The following is a 16485-nucleotide window of genomic DNA, read 5'->3' on the forward strand; positions in this document are numbered from 1 at the left end:
TGGCAATGGCAAGGAAAGCGTTTCTGAAGAAGACAAATTTGTTAACATCGAGTATAGATTTAAGTGTCAGGAAGTCGTTTCTGAAAGTATTTCTATGGAGTGTAGCCATGTTTGGAAGTGAAACATGGACGATAAATAGTTTAGACAAGAAAAGAATAGAAGCTTTCGAAATGTGGTGCTACAGAAGAATGCTGAAGATCAGATGGGTAGATCACATAACTAATGAGGAGGTACTGAATAGAATTGGAGAGAAGAGGAGTTTGTGGCACAACTTGACTAGAAGAAGGGATCGGTTGGTAGGACGTGTTCTGAGGCATCAAGGGATCACCAATTTAGTACTGGAGGGCAGCGTGGAGGGTAAAAATCGTCGAGGGAGACTAAGAGATGAATACACTAAGCAGATTCAGTAGGACCTAGGCTGCAGTAGGTACTGGGAGATGAAGAAGCTTGCACAGGATAGAGTAACATGGAGAGCTGCATCAAACCAGTCTCAGGATTGAAGACCACAACAACTACAACAACAAACTCTAGGGCTTTATCGATGGGAGGATACGGAACACAATAGGTCTAATGAACTTATGTCTAGAAATGCATGTTTCCATGCTAGAGACCATTTATTCAATCATAAATTGTTACAGAGACTGCGGTTTAATACGCGCTGTACCATGCAGCTGCAGTCAGTGTTGAAAATGATAGCCATGCCTGTTAGCGCCGTAGCATGTTCTGTCTCACACGTTCACATCAGCCAGGCTGCATCCGAACAGTGTCAAAGGCAGCCATGAATACGCTGCTCCAATGTCTCCACATCTGGTGTGGGTTCCACATACATCTGGCTAGACTGCCTAGACCGGTCCATCGACCAGGGAAGACACTACTGAGTTGCAGCCGGACGAAGCAGAAAGATGGGAAAGTAATAGCTTCACCCCGGCTCATGAAATTTGACGTCTTCACTTCCGCAGTTCTCCATAAGCAAGTTAAGACAGCAAACTTCCACATAAGAAAATATCTTTCACGGATACACGTGATTTAATATTTATTCCTAGTTCATATCCAGAAGTCAATTATACAGTGCTATAAAGTAGAACTTCAATTATATTCAGTTTAATTGTTGTATTGTGAATTTCAAATTGGTTGCATCTTGGCAGTAGTAAGACATAATGATGAAGAAGCCAGACTCAGTTGTTGTTGGACGTAAATGCAATTATTAACGAAGGTGCTTACGGTGGAAGGTATTTCATATTACTCGTAGATATTTTTATACATCCATAGTCTCAAAATTTTCTCTGTTGAGTTTTATTTCGATTCTTACGTATGATGAAGGTAAGCAATTTGAATACGGTAGACATGTCGATTTGCCGATAGGAAATGAAATCGAGTGAGATAATTTGGTTGAACAAAATGTTGAACAAATTCTCCCTTCGGAAACTGAATTCATGTCAAGTTTGGAAGAGAAAAAACAAATTTTGAATAGTAATCCCGTGCAGCCCAAATCCCTGCCGAAATTACACAGATCCCACAAGTGCATAGAATGGCTTAGGCCTACTTGTAACATACGTTTGAAAAATAACAAGTAGATAACAACAATTTAAGTGTTAGGTTTGACAAACTGTAGAATGAGTTAAAATCTTTGAAAATCAATTTAAATGCTAGGCACGACAAACAAGATAACGACATAAAATCTCTACATATCAATTTAGTCATGAAGTTCAGTCAATTAGAATCTGAACTGTAAACCGAACTAACTACCCTGATCTATAAAAAGTTACACGAAACAACAAAAGATCTTGCCAAACACAGCAACAATTAGATATAAAGCATGCCTTAGTAAATGCAAATATTTTATGCCATCCAAATATGAATTTAGATTTTTGTATAGCAGCTGAAGCTTCATTACATGGTTTTGGAGCTTGTCTTTTCCAAGTAAACACAATAGACGCAAACCAATAGATTAACATAATTAGTTCTGCTACTGAACATTCGTATACGACCACTGAATTAAAACCCTTGGCTTTCCTATGGGCAAGAGTACTCATTTGAAAGTATACACGCGGCACTCCGCGTGATTACACTCTCCATGTCACGGATTGCACGGCCGCTGTCGCCGGAGGTTCGAACCCTCCATCGGGCATGTGTGTGTGTGTTCTTATCATAAGTCAGATTAAGTTAAAGCAGTGTGTTTAAGCCTAGGGGCCGATGACCTGATCTCAGCAGTTGGGTCCCTTAGAAATTCACACACATTTGAACATTTTGAAATTATACGCGTACCTGGAAAAGACGATATCATACTGTATGCACTCTCTAGATCAGCCCGAGGTCTCACAGATGTAAATGTCATTTCAGAAAAGATTACAGGTCACAGAATTTTGTTAATGAAAGACACACACTACTGTCAGTATTACTTAGAGACGTGCGAAGACATACAACAAGATCTAGATGACAGACTGTAAAAACACAGCTTATTCAGAACACCTGTGAAAAGGTAAAAGCACACTATAAAATTCCATGATTTATTATTTTATCAAGAAACACTAAGCAAAACAAGTGGTGTATGTATTCCTGACTCTTATAAACAGGCTTTAGTATGGCACACACTTTTCTTTGTGGGGCCACTATGGAAAAGATAAACGCCTAAGAAAACTTAACAGGTGTTGTCACTTTCCAAACATTCGTAGGTACATTCACAACCACTTAAAAACTTGTTAATTTGGCAGAAAGATAAGCCAGCAAGCACATTGAGTTACATCCAATCACCGAACCAAATCCAGAGAATTATTCTGAGCCAATATCACGGATCGAGTCCCAGCTGGAGGCGACTGTTCAAACGAAAGCATTTTCCTATCGATCTTTCCATCGTTTGATGACATACGGAATTAAACTCTGAGGAAACCAAAAGCTGGCAAAGAAAAGAATGTGGTCCAAAAACATGTACTAAGAATAATGAGTAGTTGTAGAAGCCCTTTCTGGAAATAAAAATTCTTACTACTATTTCCCAATATATTCACAAATGTGTTTCAATAGGAAAAATGCTCAATTGTACAAAGTAAACAATGAATGTCATGAGTACAACACTAGGAGGAAGCAAGATTTCCACAATGCTTATAAAACTGTGTCGATTGTGCAGAGGCGCCTGCTCCACACTGGTAAGGAAGTTCATAATGCTTTCCGTTCAGAAATTGAATGCAAGTTTGACACCAAGTCCGCGTTTAATGAGGCCCTCTGGCGAGGTTGTTTTACGGTTTGGAAGAGTTTCTAAATCTAAAACGCAATGATAAACCCTCTAAAACTACAAAATCTATTTGTAGTGTAATATAAGATAGTACAGATGTGAGGATACAGATCGGTAGTTTCCAAGTCACGAAAATTGACATTCCTGTGCTATAAAATCTATATGTAATGTAATACACCGGGAATTTAAGACTGAAAAAGTAGCATATAGATACTCACGTAGAACTAACATACAGTACATAGTTTTTTCTTTACAGGTGTCCTCTGTACATTTAATTTGCTGTTACGTAATTATAGTGTAATTTGGAGCTTACCACATGTGTATAATATTTTTCTCTCTTTTCTAACATTGCTGCCAATCTAACTCTGTGTTTAAAACAATCACATATTGACAAAAATCAAGGGTAAAATTGACATACACTGTACCCTTGTGAGCTTATCGCAGTTAGACCGATGAAATAAGAAACAAATATATAAAAGTTCCCCTATAGCTGTACGAGACATGCGCTGAGCGGAAGCCGTTATTTCAAGGACGCCACTGGGCCGCTTTCTCCCGAAGGACGCAGCTAATGCTGAGTGCGGAGCAAGTCTGCGAACAAATCGCGTCTGCACGTGAGTGTACCACTGATTTTAAACACCTACAATCTCACTGAAATTAGCTGTTTATTGTCTACCTAGATTTAGAAGCAATGAATACAACGGGGGCGTAGCTCAGATGGTAGAGCGCTCGCTTAGCATGCGAGAGGTACCGGGATCGATACCCGGCGCCTCCAATTATTTTAACTTATCCGTTTCCCCCGTGAGGGCCACACCTCAACGTTAACAACTTCGGGATGTTCATAAAGAAGGCGCTTGTTGATTTCTATGACAGGAGTACAATAAAATATTAGAAAGATAATACGAACTCAGTAGTGGCGTAGTGGCTGATGATTACTCATCAGTATTTTCAGTAGCATGAACTAAATCTTGAAGTGAAATTTTACGTAAACCTGGATATACGCAGTTATGAAAAAATTCCATATATCAACGTAAGCCCGCAAAGAATACCCAGTGGCACGAAGCATCTACACACCTGGAAATTGAAATAAGAACACCGTGAATTCATTGTCCCAGGAAGGGGAAACTTTATTGACACATTCCTGGGGTCAGATACATCATATGATCACACTGACAGAACCACAGGCACATAGACACAGGCAACAGAGCATGCACAATGTCGGCACTAGTACAGTGTATATCCACCTTTCGCAGCAATGCAGGCTGCTATTCTCCCATGGAGACGATCGTAGAGATGCTGGATGTAGTCCCGTGGAACGGCTTGCCATGCCATTTCCACCTGGCGCCTCAGTTGGACCAGCGTTCGTGCTGGACGTGCAGACCGCGTGAGACGACGCTTCATCCAGTCCCAAACATGCTCAATGGGGGACAGATCCGGAGATCTTGCTGGCCAGGGTAGTTGACTTACACCTTCTAGAGCACGTTGGGTGGCACGGGATACATGCGGACGTGCATTGTCCTGTTGGAACAGCAAGTTCCCTTGCCGGTCTAGGAATGGTAGAACGATGGGTTCAATGACGGTTTGGATGTACTGTGCACTATTCAGTGTCCCCTCACCGATCACCAGTGGTGTACGGCCAGTGTAGGAGATCGCTCCCCACACCATGATGCCGGGTGTTGGCCCTGTGTGCCTCGGTCGTATGCAGTCCTGATTGTGGCGCTCACCTGCACGGCGCCAAACACGCATACGACCATCATTGACACCAAGGCAGAAGCGACTCTCATCGCTGAAGACGACACGTCTCCATTCGTCCCTCCATTCACACCTGTCGCGACACCACTGGAGGCGGGCTGCACGATGTTGGGGCGTGAGCGGAAGATGGCCTAACGGTGTGCGGGACCGTAGCCCAGCTTCATGGAGACGGTTGCGAATGGTCCTCGCCGATACCCCAGGAGCAACAGTGTCCCTAATTTGCTGGGAAGTGGCGGTACGGTCCCCTACGTCACTGCGTAGGATCCTACGGTCTTGGCGTGCATCCGTGCGTCGCTGCGGTCCGGTCCCAGGTTGACGGGCACGTGCACCTTCCTCCGACCACTGGCGACAACATCGATGTACTGTGGAGACCTCACGCCCCACGTGTTGAGCAATTCGGCGGTACGTCCACCCGGCCTCCCGCATGCCCACTATACGCCCTCGCTCAAAGTCCGTCAACTGCACATACGGTTCACGTCCACGCTGTCTCGGCATGCTACCAGTGTTAAAGACTGCGATGGAGCTCCGTATGCCACGGCAAACTGGCTGACACTGACGGCGGCGGTGCACAAATGCTGCGCAGCTAGCGCCATTCGACGGCCAACACCGCGGTTCCTGGTGTGTCCGCTGTGCCGTGCGTGTGATCATTGCTTGTACAGCCCTCTCGCAGTGTCCAGAGCAAGTATGGTGGGTCTGACACACCGGTGTCAATGTGTTCTTTTTTCCATTTCCAGGAGTGTATATCTACAATTATTACTCCGCAATTCACATTTAAGTGCTTGGCAGATGGTTCATCGAACCACAATCATACTATCTCTCTACCAAATCGTATACAATCTTTGTTGTTGTGAAGAAGTAGTTGGTTCAAATGGCTCGGAGCACTATGGGACTTAACATCTGAGGCCATCAGTCCCCTAGACTTAGAACTACTTAAACCTAACCAACCTAAGGACATCACACACACCCATGCCCGAGACAGGATTCGAACCTGCGACCATAGCAGCAGCGCGGTTCCGGACTGAAGCGCCTAGAACCGCACGGCCACAACGGCCGGCGCAGAAGTAGTTCAAGGATTTTCTGTCTGTAACCAGACTCGTCACCTGATACATGTTAAAATTTCGGAGAAAACTGTAACATTGTAATTCCTTGGTATTTGTCTGTCCAAGTCCCGCTATAGTAAACGAGCGGACAAGGATTCGTGGTCTGCAGTCGGCTAAAACGATCTCTTGATGTAGCGAATGTTGTGAATCGAATGCATGACCTCAGCGCAGCTGCAGCAAGAAGCTTAAAGTGATGAATGCTTACTTGCTAAGCTGTATCCTGCACCAAAGGATAAAGGTGATCTTTTGGTGAGGTCTGTGTGGGAGAACTGCAGAGTGATCTGTTGAGCAAGTTTGACGAAATATACTTCTAGCAGAACAGCAATGGATGCGGAAAGAGATCCTTCGTGTTATATAAACGAAATTACAATAGTAAAAAAGGCGAAGAAGAAACAAGATTGCGAAAGAAAACGTTACAGAGTACATAAATACTTTTCGACCAATATCGAGTGTAACAAGAGAGGCGATTAATGGTAAAGTGTGTCTTTTTTTACTTGCCATGTATGGCATGGCACTAATGTACAAACTGAGGAGGAACTGGCATCAGGATTGATCCATGAGAGAGTCTACCATTTACTATGAATGACTTCCTAGACTTTTGTCCACTCATAACACGCAGGTCGGAGTTATTTGACATATTTCGCGAAAGAGTTGTTGTTTTTAGGATTGAGTTACATATCTAACTGAATATTCTAATATGTCAAAAAGAACTAATGATGTTTTGAGCTTCTGTAATCTAGACTAGCTACTCCTCTTACGTTCACAGCGTACTTAAGGGCCACAGTACTTTTGCTGTATCCCGCACACCACTTAAAATATGTCTTTCAGGAACTCGGGAAAAATTACATTAGTTAAGTTATTCCTTCAGCACATGTCGTACTAAGGCTCCGTATCTCTCTGTTAAGAGACTGGCATATCAGAAACTAATTTCTCATCAGCAGAGACAAAAGAAAGGCCAGGTTTGGTATCAATCTGCCTTCTAGTTGTAACTGTTCATTTACCTAATGTGGTATCGTCTCGTAAGTTCTTTCGTTAATTTAGTTATTGTCTCTCCATTTACAGTGTAAATTTTACACCGCTGTGCACATATTCCAGCGTAAATCTCTGTAATGGTGCATCATAGATACTTTACGAAATGAAGTAAAAATCAGTTTGCTTCAGTCCCAGAACCAACTTCTGTGTCGTGAGTATCTTGACACGGGAACTAAGTATTTAAAATTAGCAATGATGTTCTTAATAAACATAATCGAGTCATCCATCGTTAAAAAACCTGCTGTTTTGTGTCTCTCGTTACTTATCCCCATTACTACATTTTCTTCTCCGACATGATCTTATTGGTGCTGATTGTGTTGGTACTCGTAACCTCCCAACCAGTGCCTCTAAGTGAAACCCAAGGCAAGGCATTCCGTTCAGTGTAGCTTCAAAAGCGTCATACTCAGTCATGCTAACAGCTGTGAATCAGGCAGTCATTTGCTACATTGTTTAATCGTAGCTAATCACATGGATGTAGATGTACGGAAATGGTAGTGGCAGAGTCATAACACCAGAATGCTCCCTCATTTGAGTCGATAATCTAAATACATTGTTCACCGAAGGTTTACATTCACGTAAGAAAACCCGATATTTTGAACTGATATCGGAGAAAACAGTGCAGTAGTATTAATCATCTTTTTTATTGGATAATAAAGATATGATTTCGTTAAGAATGTTACCAAATTAATGTCGTTCGTTACTTACAAAGACACTGTTAGTTCGGTCGTTTGGTGATTTCGCCTGGAAAGTTTTCTGGGAGTTTTAGAAATCGCTGTTTTGATAGAACTCGACGTGATCTTTTCGAATTCTTGCTTTGCCACCTCGTTTCTTTGCCGCTCGAGCCGCCATGTTGGAAAAATGGCGCCCAAAAATAGTTTTTTGACAATATCTTGTAAGAGGCCCATGATTAAGGAATTTGTTGCTAGCGCACTCGACCAGATGTAATTTCGATGGATTGCTCACGCGCTGCCTGCAATATATAAGCTGTAAGAGAATCTCAGACCAGAGAGCAGTGTTGTATGCAGTAGGAACTGTGTAGCAGTTGTAGTAGTAGTAGCTATCAGTCGAGTCTGGTATATCGTGTTGCCTGGGCCGGTGGTCGTGTGGAGCGATGGCGGTGCCTGAGCGTTGTAGTGTAAGGTAAAAGCAGCCTCGCCCATATGTAGTATTGTTATATCAAGACCCATGTAAATGCTTTTAAAAAAATCTCTTAATAATAATCTTTTTTATTAAAATTAACTTTTGACAATCATTCATCTCAATTTAAAGAATTTACTAATTTCTCCAATCCATGGCCATCCCGATTATTGTAAAGAAAAATCAGTTGTTTCTTTTTATACATGACAAATCCATCGGCCAGCATTGCGCAGGGCTGTGCCAGAAAAGTTTAGTTTCATATAAGAGTAGATATATACAAGTTATCCGGCGACTTGACTGAGGTAAGAATTTTCAATTTATTCAGTATGACCTTTCAGGGCCATGACGCAGCACTGCTGACGTCCAAAATTTACCAGTTTAAATTCACAGTCAATTATTGAAAGGTTATAAGTGAGTCACATTTTTATTGAGATTAGCCACATTGTATTATTCGTAGGTTACGGAATTTATCTGTTGGTAGGCTATGCAGAATGTGAATGCTATACTTATATATTTTTAATGTGGGGAGGTTACAATCTCCTTTCCGACTCATTCTACGATAAAAACAGTTATATAATAAATTAAAATAGAGAAAATTTCCTATTATTTATTGTTGTAACCTTTTCTTGTAAAAAGAATATTTATAGCGTACAAGCGACAACATGTGTTTTGACTTTGATCAAAACACTCATTTTCACATTGCCAGTGAGGTAGAGCTATGTGGCGCGTTTTATTTTATTTTATTTATTTTATTTTTTTTTGTAGGCCTAATCCACTGTTACAAAATTTAGCGTCTTCTCCTTCGCTTCCCTGTCCGTGATGGAGCGGGTTTTGCGAGTTCATCGTCTTCAGTACTGAGCAAAACGTCAGAGACAGAAATTCCTTCCATGTTAGGGAAGGATTATCAGCTTCGTTGTAATCCTCTTGCTCCTCGAATTCGTCATACGTTTCCTCGCGAACAATCTCGATTCGTTCCTTTTCGTCGCTGTCTTGTAGTTAAATCTGCGATTTATTGCAGGTACCATCGCAATTTCTGCAAATAACGGTGCGCTTTAATCCAGTGTTTCTGTATCCACAGGTTCCCCGACATCCCATTATGAATTTGCAAGAAATAGGTTTTAATAAGGTTTCCTGAGCTGTGGGTTCAAGTGTGGTGACAGGAATTAGCCCATTTTTGCTTCTTTTTCCATTCCTATTGTAGGGAAGCAGCCTACTCACGCCTTATAAAATTCACATCAGTCTTTCCATTGTGTGCCAGCCAGTCCGCTGTAACTAGCTCTGACCTCATAAATGTTGCAAAATACTTTAAAATGAAGTAAATAACCTGAATCGTTTCTAGCATGTCAGGAGTAATACAAAATCAATATGTGTTGGATATCAGTTCAATAACTTTAACCATTTTCGAAATTTGGATGTTTTTCTGTAAAAATCATTGGCGCAACAGAAAAGAGCTACAAACTTAAAAATTTATATTTAGATTCCTTTTGCATAATAATTTAGTAGAAACAGTATTCTGGATCTCACAAATTAAAATTTTAGTTGAAATTCACGATTTTCTGGTTTTTGTCTTAGAAATTAAGGAAGCAAGACAGATTAAGTAGGCGAATAAATAAAGCTAGGATGTTTAAATTTAAGCAGAAGGGAGATCTGCTGTAATCATAAAAATGTGAGAAGTTTCAACAGAATAACTATAAAACTATAGCTATAGCGTATCTCCAAAGAGCAAGTTCAGAGCTCGTCTACTGCGTGTAGTGTAATTAAATTAATTCTCTCGCCCAAAATATTTGACTTAGCCACGTCAGACTTTTATTATGATTACTTACTTGTGTGCTGATTGCACAATTAAATTGAAAGCTTCATCGGCCATCAGCAAAGGAAGCAATGATTTATTCGATAACTTAAAGTGGTGCATTACTAGCCCAGCGGCTAGTCGGGAGAGCAGATTTGATCAGGCGTTCCCTTAGCCGTCCGCACCGCGGCTTTATATGTAAGAACGCTGCGCGAGAAAAAAGAAGGCCCCAGTTCTCTCCAGACGCTGATTAGCGCACCACCTGTGCCGGGAGTCGTTTAACCATAAAATCGTTTTCGAGTGAAGTGTTAATTCTGGGATGACTTTAATGATCTATCTTCAGTTTGCGTATGTCGTATTTTCACGTGCCGCCGCAGGACAGGCAAAAAAAATTGGTTCAAATTTTTTTGGCTCTGAGCACTATGGGACTCAACTGCTGTGGTCATAAGTCCCCTAGAACTTCGCACTACTTAAACCTAACTAACCTAAGGACAGCACACAACACCCAGCCATCACGAGGCAGAGAAAATCCCTGACCCCGCCGGGAATCGAACCCGGGAACCCGGGCGTGGGAAGCGAGAACGCTACTGCACGACCACGAGATCGCAGGACAGGCATTCTACCATTATTTAGTGTGGCGTTTGATGAACATTATCATCAAATTATGGCGAGCATTCACTTAAACATTTAATTTGAACAGTTATAGTGGCATCAGCGCATTAGACTCTGAACTGCTCTGGTAGTTGGATTCTTTTTGGTCTGTGACTTTCAGAATATAGTGAACATTTTAGAGAGAATGGTTTTTGATTATGAATCCCAGACAATCTCCTAATTCCTCAGAGCTATAAGCTGTAGCTATAAATGTATTTCTCAGTTGAAGTGGGCACTAGGAATTCTATTTACAGGCTTCACGTTTTGCTAATCACTTTCTGGTTGCCAATATTGTAGTTAGAGAGCCAGTGTCGAGAACCGCAAACAGCATAAATACAAAACATTTACTCTATTATTCCACCTGCCGCCCCACACTATAGCTCGGCATTTTGTTCACCTACATACAACTGCTGAACTTGGTGATAGGTTCAGAGCGAATGTTGTCATACTGCTTCTGTCGGTGGCAGCGATGCAATATTAAATTTATTTTTGTACGCTGATTTTGTGAAGCATGTCTATCTATAGTTGTTTAAAGACGTACTTTTCAGGCCACTTTTTAGGCCACTGGAATCGCATAAGCACAGAGAAAGCGTTTTCCAGATTCAGCAATGATCTTTGGGTCAGTATTTTGGGTCTTGAATTACTGGACAAGCTCGTTTAAATCTAGATTTTGTCGTAGTACAGTAGCACCATTTTATTTTTCCTTGATTAAAGAGTGCCAACGTATCACAGGCATGTAAGAATAATGTTATCTGGGGCTGTTTTATCTACGACTCTTTTTGTTGAATATATTTGTTGCGATATTTTTCCTTTCCACGGTTTGAGAATATATGTTTGAACGCATAAATAGAACCATCACGAGAATAAGAAGATCTACATCTTCGCTGACAACTATCACGGAATCAAATGAAGATTAAGTGGATGGTTGCTGTATTGGTTATTAGCGTATCCGCATCTTGCGTGTCTTCCTTGACCATGGAGTGCGCAGCTTCAGATTTTGTCTTCAACATACCAACGAGGCGGTTCTTGCTTGCATCGTTGCCCAGGAATTTACCTTGTGACACAGTTGGGATCATTCTCTAGTCGAAAAGTTTACGTCATCATTGGGATCGCTACGCATATTTGGTACTACGGTCTATTACATCTTCTGGATATCCGTCAAATATGAAGATGGCATTGGATGTGTAATTTGATCAAATGAAAATGGACGAAAACGATTCACCACAGTGCCAGGTGACTCGTTGCAATAGAAATCCTCTGTCGATGTAATACATAGCGTCTCCAAAATTTATATCTCAATATTTCTCAAATCTCTTACACACAGAAGATTTAACGCACTTGTGCATACCTTCATCATTGAAAAGGGACAACGGGGACGGAGAAAGTTCGTACGCAAGGAATTTTTTGAAGTTCCCACATTCCTTTGCAGTGCACAATTTTTGAAAAACTAATAAGGCTTTAATTGAGATAATGTCTTCTATCCAGTTGCCTGCATTCTTAACGCCAAGAGCTTTTACTCTGTCATTCCGTTTGAATTTTACGGTATAAAAATCACCATTGACGATCCCTTTATACTTGCGGCGATGTCCTTTATACCTGTGGCAAAAAAGGTTCCCACATAAGTTATAGGAACTTTTCTCCAGTTTATTTCATTACATAACTATTTTCATCCTAAAATGAGTCGGGAAGGAGATAATGTCAAAAAACTGTTTTTGGGTGCCATTTTTTCAATATGGCAGCACGAACGGCAAAGATATGGGGTGGCAAAGTGAAAATTCGAAAAATGTTCGTCGAAATCTGTAAATATACCAGATTTAAAAACTCCCGAATAAGGTTCCGGGTAATCCCCTTTTTTCAGCACCAAATGACTCTATATGTAGGATTAATATGAGCGAGAAAGAATTATGAGTAGAACAAACGGTGGATCATTGAAAGCCTCTCACTACTTTATGCCTTAACCAGAGAGTTTATAAGAGATTGACCCTTTTTCAGCGTCCTGAAACATTACCCTGTATATGAAACCTGACCAATGAGTAAACAAACGCAATCCAAGTTAGTTTTGCATTTCATAGTACAAGGAACTTTCTTAAAAGTGCAACAGAATAATTAAAGAGAGTTTTTAACATAAGCTAAACCATGGCAAAACTGAAACCATAATCCTTATAATAGATCTCATGTAGCTACCCGCTATCTGCGCCTATGAATTATGCTTTATAGGTGTAGTTCGTGCAGTGCAAATGTATTTTTACTCTGTATTCTACAACACCTAATAAAATGAGAGGATCTGAGGTAGTGTGGTGTCAAAAGTTCGAAGTTTCCGTGGCTGCAATGAAGTGCCTTGAAGTTCCACAGCAACGCTAACTTCCCTGGCTAGCTGAAAATTTCATGTAAAAGTAAGAAAGTGACTCCTTAGCTGAAGCCAGTTTATTCTCTCTCTGTCTGGAACATATCGAAAGCGAAACATAGTTTGAGAACATAGATCTGAAGGGGATAAACGTAACGATTTGCAAAAAGACCAGAGGAGTGAAAGACAAGTTCGTAAGAAACCCAAATTATATGAATACTGAATATTCATCTCGTTCAGAAAATGAATACAAAGCCTCATCTTTCACACTGAAGTGCCTTTCAGTGGACTACCTGATTCTGCATGATCATACATATACAAAATACAACGAAAAATCACCGTATTTTCGTATTAACGTCTATGATGTTATTTAATGAGTGGAAAAACAATGAGAGACAATCAACTTGCAAACCCGAATAAGTCATTAGAAACTGAATATTGATTCCCATGCGTTCTATAGAAACTGTGAATTGAAATAAAGTAATACTATTGTCCGTGTTGAATACGATTGCAAAGTATCCGTTGGAAATCGCAAGCGAGCAACTATTTACCATAAGACAGGATGATGTCGCTGCAGCCTACCCATTTCTTTATCACAAGACAAAGCATCTACACTTAACACTTCGGCACGTCCTTACCGCACCAAACGGAAGAAAGAGTGTGTCGCTTTTGTCCACTGACCATGTGGCCCTCGCTAACCGACTCCGCCTGCCAAGCGTTTCTCCGGCTTACCTCAGCGTTCAGGCGACTTGTTTAAGATATGCCTTGCAGTTCCCATCCAAAGATAAACTAGTCTGGTGGATGGGTAAGTGACTAAGGTTCTTTGAGACAGAAGAATGTTCACAGATGCACGCCGAATACATACCACGAAAGGTGTCTTTTAACAGCAGACGACTTTCAACACGACGGCGTGTCAGCTTCACTGTAAGCAGCAGCATATAGCGTGGCGGGGGTACCTGACGGTCGCGTTACTTGACGATCGCTGAATCAAGAAAGTAACTCACGCCTCACAAATGGTAAACTTGCCGGTCTGCTGTATACTAGAGCCTGTTAATTCTTCTCTGGATGCGCAAACTCTCAGTAACAGACATTAGGCAACACGGCGGCTAACACGAGGTCCCTTGAGATGTACACAGACTACATGACGCTGACATAACGTTCTGGCTGCTTCTCAAAATTGACGAAAGTCGGGGAAAGTAATCCTGCTGAATCCTCTTTAAACACTCGATGGCGGAAAGAAAACAGCATTCCACTGTTGTTGCCGCTATTTTGTACTGTAATCCTAAACGTCGATCGTGAAAAAAGAGGAAAAATCTAGATCACATTTGCAAGTGAATTCTCAGGGAATTGTACATATCTGTTAAACTGCCACGACCTACCTGGTCCTAACCGCCAACTATCTCCCATCAAAGGTATCGTTTTGGTCATGATGCCTCCCTTCATATTAAGGAACCCATCCAATGGCTACCACCGTGATGGTCATAATTAATAACTACAAATCCACTTACATAAAAATTAAATCCAAGAATACCGGGTGGTTACAATAAAACTGACAGTGTTCCGAAAACTGCAGTGCGGGTTGTATACATCGCCGAACGTTGAAATATCGTAGCTATTTTCGTTAACCGGCGTGCTCGCAGAGTATGCTGAAAAAATAATAGTCCCACTTTCTGCCACCAGGTTAAAATACGGCGCTGTAAGCAGTCAGAATGTGGTATGGGTGCAGGAAAAAGGGAGAAACGATCAAACACATGATAATGACGGTTCTGCCATATTTGTTAGGATATGCTCACAGGTTAGAACACGTGTTCAGTATGGTCTCAAAACTCAAGTAACATGGTGCATCCATAACACAGCATGGTCGACAGTGACAGTTGCTCACAGCATATCCAGTGCAATCAGAGCAATATATCGTCATGTGCTTTCCTTCAGATCAAGAAGAGTCCGGATACATCCATGATAGACACTCTCCACAACCAAAAGTCGCATGAATTTAGGTCAGGGGACCTAGAAGGCTACATATCTTGAAATTGCCTAGAGGTGATACAGTCAATAACTATGGCTTCACGAAAGAAATGTTTCACTTGACAAGCGACATGTGGTGTTGCCCCATCGTGTATTAAAACAGTGGTGAGGACATAGTTGCGTCCTTGGGAATCTGGAATCAGGTGTTGCACAAGGAGGTCCCTACAACGTGCAGATGTCACTGTACACCTAACAGGCCCATGAGGTGCCTCTCCTCGAAGAAAAATGGACCGAGAATGAAGGAGTTTGTCAAACCACATCACACACTCACTTAAACTGAGTGCAGTGGATGTTCTTGCACAACATATGACGGATTAGAGGCCTTATCCAATATATACGAAGACAGTAACTTGTTCTCGAAAGAACAGTTACTGTTGATGACCGTGCAGCTGTTTCCCTGGAATAAATGATGACTAACTGACAACCTCAGCTGCCGACAGGTGTTGTTGATATACCTCGATGTGGCCGGCTGAAAATGTTTGCCCCGACCGAGACTCGAACCCGGGAGGTATATCAACAACACCTGTCGGCAGCTGAGGTTGTTCTTTCGAGAACAAGTTACTGTCTTCGTATATATAGTTAAAGGCTATCCAGACATTGACCTTCGTCTGTGCGAATGCGCACAGGTTGCTCAAACTCTTACGGGAATCGCCAAAGCGTGCGCGAGTAATGAGTAGGTGGGCAAATGTCGATAAGGTAAATTACATATGTAGAATTGTGGACAGTTGGGAATGCGAGTCTCACGGGAAGCGTGCAAGGGATAAGTCCCTGCAGTCGCGCTATTCATCTGTGTCCTCGGTGGCTCAGATGGATAGAGCGTCTGCCATGTAAGCAGGAGATCCCGGGTTCGAGTCCCGGTCGGCGCACACATTTTCAGCCGTCCACATCGAGGTATATCAACAACACCTGTCGGCAGCTGAGGTTGTCAGTTAGTCATCATTTATTCCTTATCCAATAGTTCTGTGCATTCACGGCTCCACGCTGAGTAAAATGTGACTCGTCCGTCCCTGGCCACATGTCATCCATTTCCATGCGTGCCAAAAAACGAAGGGAAAAGTCACTATGTTGTAGGCTATATTTGAGCTTCATTTAGTGCACATTCTGAATCTTGAAGGAATACCAGTTTAAAATAAGCCGCGAAACCTTTTTTACTGTTGACCAAGTGAGACAATTCCCGTACACAGCTCGAGCACTGGCTGCAGAATTTGAGGCACTTGCTGCACGTTCGGCTACGGCTACAACCATCAAAAGCTGCCGTGGGAATGGGCCGCCTCCTTCTCCATGCTGCACTACCTAATTCGCCTGTTTGTTAAAATTTCTTGGTTATATATTTAATTCATTTATTGGAATGGGGCCTCTTCGCAATTGTTTCTGTCGGCGATATTAACAGCAGTGCAGCACTGCTATTGCTGCCGTTCTGATAAAACAACTT

General features: G+C 41.8%; 1 non-coding gene across 1 annotated transcript; it reads left to right on the forward strand.

Moving 5' to 3' along the window:
- Window positions 1–3925: 3925 nt before the first annotated feature.
- On the forward strand, window positions 3926–3998 carry Trnaa-agc (transfer RNA alanine (anticodon AGC)). The gene has a single exon. It is a non-coding gene; the product is annotated as a tRNA-Ala (tRNA).
- The last annotated feature ends 12487 nt before the right edge of the window (window positions 3999–16485 follow it).

The sequence above is a fragment of the Schistocerca nitens genome, chromosome 2 (genome assembly GCF_023898315.1).
Source record: "Schistocerca nitens isolate TAMUIC-IGC-003100 chromosome 2, iqSchNite1.1, whole genome shotgun sequence".
NCBI classification, from domain to species: domain Eukaryota; kingdom Metazoa; phylum Arthropoda; class Insecta; order Orthoptera; family Acrididae; genus Schistocerca; species Schistocerca nitens.